The sequence below is a fragment of the Chionomys nivalis genome, chromosome 22, assembly GCF_950005125.1.
Source record: "Chionomys nivalis chromosome 22, mChiNiv1.1, whole genome shotgun sequence".
NCBI lineage: Eukaryota > Metazoa > Chordata > Mammalia > Rodentia > Cricetidae > Chionomys > Chionomys nivalis.
Genome location: NC_080107.1, coordinates 42,248,415 through 42,254,414, shown reverse-complemented (window position 1 = coordinate 42,254,414; position 6,000 = coordinate 42,248,415).

Below are 6,000 nucleotides of genomic sequence, written 5' to 3'. Positions count from 1 at the left end.
ATCTGCAATGAGGTTTGGTGCCCTCTTCTTGCCTGCAGGCATACAGACAGAACATTGTATACATAATAAATATTTAAAAAAAAACAAGCAAAACAAACAAACAAAAAGTATGGATAAGGTGACTCTGACTGCCAGCACTCTGGGGGAAAGTTATCTGCAGGTTCTCCTAGCTACAATGACTGCTCTCTGTCTCTGTCCATCCTTAGCTTGCAGCTGAGTCATTTCTGTGACCACATGGCTATTCTTCCTGGTTGTGTCACCAAACAAATCCTCTACCCTGTGTTACTGGGTCTCTAAGGTTGCAACACTGAATCGAGAAGTCATGAAGATAATTTAAAAGGATCTCATTGTCAAGACCCCTTTCCCCAATCAGATTCCATTCTTGGGCCTCAGGGATTTCACACGCACACGTCTTTGAGGGACATACCACTTATCCTGCTATAACACCTAACACAGAAATTGGTATAGAAATAAATGGGGGAGGTTGGGATTGGTTATCTGGCCAGGTTGTAGCTGAAAACTCTGGATAGAGCTTATCTCAGGGAACAGGGCAAAGGGCAAAGGGCAACCCTGACTAAACACTGACTAATCCAATTGTCCCCTCTGGTCACCCAGGAGGTAGAACCCACTGGCAGCTTCTGCAGGACCCAGAATGATGAAAAAGAAAAGTATCCAGTTGTTTTGGCTACAGTATGGAATTTATTTATTTATTCACTCATTTATTTATTCAGAAAGTTCTCCATGTATATCACTAGCTGGCCTGAAACACACTATGTAGCCCAAGCAGGCCCTGATTTACAGTCCTCCTGCCTTAGCTTCTTGAGCAGATAGAATTAAAGGCCTGCACCACCAGGCCTGGCAAAGCTAGTGTTTTGTGTACACAGGAAAAGTGCTGATCTACGACCATTAGCCCAAAGTAATATTTTGTATTCAGTTTTTGAAACTTGAATATATGTGAACAATGTTTTTTTAATCTTATCAAACCTCCTACTTCGTCCCTCCAAACTCTTCCCTGGTGCTATAGAGATGAATACTTTGCATTGGTATGGATCTTGGTTTATTGATACAAATTTAAGGTCAATTTTGTTATATTGCTGCTCTTGATTAAGGTATTGTGTTTGTGCAGCTCATTTAAAAATGTAATGAATAATTAAAAATAAAGGTTAATAGATAGTCATCTATAATAGTCAAGCTTGTAGCCATGTTAGTTAGGTTTTCTAAATGTACAGAGATTTATTTCAGTTGGAAAGATATTTAAACCTTTCAAAGAGTAATAGAATATGGCATTTAAAATGTTTAAGAACTTAGAACTTGGGCTGGAGAGATGGCTCAGTGGTTAAGAGCATTGCCTGCTCTTCCAAAGGTCCTGAGTTCAATTCCCAGCAACCACATGGTGGCTCACAACCATCTGTAATGAGGTCTGGCGCCCTCTTCTGGCCTGCAGGCGTACAAGCAGACAAAATATTGTATAATAAATAAATAAATATTAAAAAAAAAAGAACTTAGAACTTTTCATGACAATGAGATTCATCTGCTCCTGGCAGCACCAATCTACTTCAAGAGGATGATGAGTGTTGTAATACGGAGCGGCGGGGCTGCGTCCCCGGCACCCGGCCGCCCACATGGCTTATGCCCCAAAATAATTACACGGAAACTGTATTCTTTTAAGCCCTGCCTGGCCCATTAGTTCCAGCCTCTTATTGGCTAGCTCTTACATATTGATCTAACCCAGTTTTAATATTCTATGTAGTACCACGAGCTGGCTTACCAGAAAAGATCTTAACCTGCTTCTGTCTGGAGTGGGAGAATCATGGCGACTCCTTGATTTGGCTTCTTTCTCCCAGCATTCTGTTTTGTTTACTCCACCTACCTAAGGGCTGGCCTATAAATGGGCCAAGGCAGTCTCTTTATTAAATAAAAGTAACTCCTCCATCAGATGAGCATCAAAGAGGCTCTTTATGGAGTTTGTTAGCCATTTGTGCAAGAAATTGCTCTTGCCTGGACTACTTGATGGTATGCTGTATAAACTGGATATGCAGGACCCACAGAAAAAATAACTGCTGAAGTTGCCTAAAGAAGGTGAGACAGTCCTTCAGGGTTTCTGCTTCATAAAAGAGTCTGCCAAAATTCTTCAGGACACAGAAGAAGTGACTGACAAACTCCCAATAGAGGCAAAACAGTCTTTCAAATTTCCTGCTTCATGGAAAAGTCTGCCAGATACTATGGACCAGTAGGCTGAGGATGGATGCCCCAGTGGTACAAAAGAACTTTGGGTGACTATCCAGGCAGCAAGATGTCTCTGTCAATTCTAGAGTTTTGAAAGTTGCTTACAATGCACGTCCTGTTTACTTAGGTAATATTATATCCTTCTGGGGTCTCTGATGGAGTTGAAGAATAGATAGTTATAATTGTAAATGGACCTAATATTGTAACTATAGTTCTTGTTTGATAACTGTTTTGTTATATGTAATTTCATTATGTTAAAGTTAAAACCTTCCTTTTTATTTAGACAGAAAAGGGGAAGTGATGTGGGATGTCTGTCTGTATATGTGTTGCTTTTATTGGTTAATGAATAAAGCTCCTTTGGCCTATGGCAGGGCAGAATAGAGTAAGGTGGGAATTCCAAGCAGATACAGGAGGAAAGAAGGTGGAGTCGCTGGGCAGTGGTGGTGGTGCACTCCTTTACTCCCAGCACTCAGTCTACAGAGCTAGTTCCATGACAGGCACCAAAGCTACACAGAGAAACCCTGCAACAATAAATAAATAAATAAATAAATAAATAAATAAATAAATAAATAAATAAATAAAATGGCAGCGTCAGGGAGACACCATGTAGCCACTGAAGGAGACAAATGCCTGGGAACCTTACTGAGCCTTGTGGTAAAGTATAAAATAATGGAAATGTGTTAATTTAAGATATAAGAGCTAGCTACCAATACACGTAAGTGATTGGCCAAGCAGTGCTGTAACTAATATAATTTCTGATTATTTCAGGTCTGGGCAGCTGGGAAACAAATAAGCAGCCTCTGCCTACACTGTAGGACAACCAACCGGTCTCCCTCCTGAATTCATGTCCTTTTATTTTTACTATTGCTGTTATTATTTTTGTTGTTGTTATTTTTTTTTTTGTTCTGAGCCCTCTCTCCAGCCCCCAGCCCACTGATTCTAATTAATGCTGACCACATCCCCAGAGAAAAGTGCCTCTGAGAAGGCATCAGCTGCCAATAGCTCCTTAGTTAGGAATGGGATCTCAGGAGTCCCTCCCTCATCCATGCTGGAATTTTGATTGACTTGATCTCATGCGGGTCATGTGCAGGCGACAACAGCTGCTGTGAGCTGCTGTGTGTGACAGGGTGTCATGTCTAGAGGACACTGCATGGTTCTCTCCCAGCTCTTACATGCTTTTCACTCACTCTTTTTTTTTTTTTGTAATATTTATTTATTTATTATGTATACAATATTCTGTCTGTATGCCTGCAGGCCAGAAGAGGGCACCAGACCCCATTACAGATGGTTGTGAGCCACCATGTGGTTGCTGGGAATTGAACTCAGGACCTTTGGAAGAGCAGGCAATGCTCTTAACCTCTGAGCCACCTCTCCAGCCCATTGCTCACTCTTTTTTTAAAATTTATTTATTTTTATTTTATGTGTGTTGGCATTTTGCCAGTATGCACAACTGTGTGAGGGTGTCAGATCTTAGAGTTACAGGCAGTTGTAAGCTGCCATGGGGGTGCTGGGGCTTAAACCCTGGTCCTCTGGAAGAGCAGTCAGTGCTCTTAACCACTGAGCCATCTCTCCAGCCCTCGCTCACTCTTTCATGTGTGCTGTTCCCTGAGCCTTGAGTGAAGGGAGGTTGATATAGGTGACCTACTTATGGCTGAGCACCCACAGTCCCCGTGGGATTTTTAAAATGGTCTCTCAGAGAGGATAAAAGGCTAGCATTCCTAAATATTTGTTCTAGGCACAGCTTGCTACTCAAGGATGCTGTCTGCCAGTCTGAGACAGCCTCCAGGAGGTCTCCTTGCCTGTTTGTGGTAGGCTTTATCAGGGAGAAGAAGCTGCCATAGTTGGCCCCACCATTTAAAAGAAATATTTATTTTTATGTGTATGGGTGTTCTGCCTGCATGTATGTCTGTGTGCCACATGCATGCCTAACGCCCTCAGTGACTGGAACAAGGTGTGGAATCCCTGAGACAGGAGTTACAGATGGTTGTAAGCCATTCTGTGGGTGCTGGGAATCTAAATGGGGTCCTCTGGAAGAGAGGCCAGTTCTCTTAACTGATGTGGTGTAGGAGGTTCTTCTGTTCATGTGTTGCTTTCATTGGTTAAGGAATAAAGAAACTGCTTTGGGCCTGATAGGGCAGAACTTAGGTAGGAGGAGAAGACAGAACTGAATGCTGGGAAGAAGGGCAGATGCCATGGATCTTCTGCTTGAGACAGACTCTGGTTAGAATCTTGCTAGTAAGCCACAGTCACGTGGTGATACACAGATTAATAGAAATGGGTTAAATTAAGATGTAAGAATTAGTAAGAAACTAGAGCTAATGGGCCAAGCAATATTTTAATGAGTACAGTTTCTGTGTGGTTATTCCGGGTATAAGCTAGTCAGGGGGCAGGACAAACAAAGGGCCCCCTTTCCTTGTAACACTGATGAACCATTTTTTTACCTCTATCCCTAACCCGTGTTTTTGCTGGATCAGGAATGAAGGAGGTCTGCATTCCCCTAGGTGCCCAGACTTTGCCTATCAAACAAGCAGTGTTGGAGAACTCAACTCGTGGAGTGGGGTACTGTAAGAGATGAGCATGAAAACTCAGACTGACTTCATCACCCTGGACCAAGACTTTGGGGAGTCTGATGCCAGGTGGTTCATTGTCAGCATATTTAAAACAGTACAGTTTGGAAAGAAGTTTCCTGGTGTGATAGAATCCATGGTGCACCAGGAAGTGTCATTACACCGAAACTCAGGGTACATGTCATTCCTCCAAGAAGATGGATTCTAGAGATAGGCTATCTGTACTAACTTAAGGGCTTAAGGAAGGGTCTGGCCTGGTCTTGGTATTACAGATAGTGTAGAGGTCATTTGGGCTACGATCTACCTCTGGTCCTAGTTATGAGAGCTTGGGGGAGCCTCTGGCTATTCAAATTAATGTAAGGATCATTTAGACTGCTAGGTATCATCTCCGGTCCTAGTTGTGGGAGCTTGAGGAGCCGCTGGCTGTAAGGATCATTTAGATTACCTGCCATCTCAGGTCCTAGTTATAGGAGTTTGGTATGGCCTAGCCCAACAGATAATGCAGAACACCAGGATATTAATCATTTCCAGTTCCCAGCTCTCTGGGTAGAAGAACAGGTTAGGTTTTACATCTTTCCCATAGGAAAGATAATCCTGAATGCTCAGCATACCTGGTTTCTCTGGAGATCCGAGGGCTCAAAAATCTACTGCTGTAAGCCGGGCGGTGGTGGCGCACGCCTTTAATCCCAGCACTTGGGAGGCAGAGGCAGGCGGATCTCTGTGAGTTCGAGACCAGCCTGGTCTACAAGAGCTAGTTCCAGGACAGGCTCCAAAACCACAGAGAAACCCTGTCTCGAAAAACCAAAAAAAAAAAAAAAAAAAAAAAAAAAAAAAAAAAAAAATCTACTGCTGTATTCCCAACAATAGAGCCCTCAGTATCTCCTGTCTCCCAAATCGCCTCTGGAACTCTGCCCTTTTATGGCACCTGCTCCTGAAATAGTCATTCATTTCTGCTGTTCTAATATTATCATTCCATTCAGCATCTGAAATACTGCAGATGCCACTTCATCCTGATACATAGATATTTCATGCCTCTGTTACAGGGAAAGTGATAAAATTAGCTGTCTCCTTCCCAGACCCTCAGACCCCAGCCTGCCTTCTTGCCTCCAGCTGAATGAAGGTCCCTGGCCCCTAATAGAACACTTAGGGTGGAGAACTATGGCTTGCCCAAGAGCTTAGAGGGGTAGGGGAGCCCTTGTGATGGCCT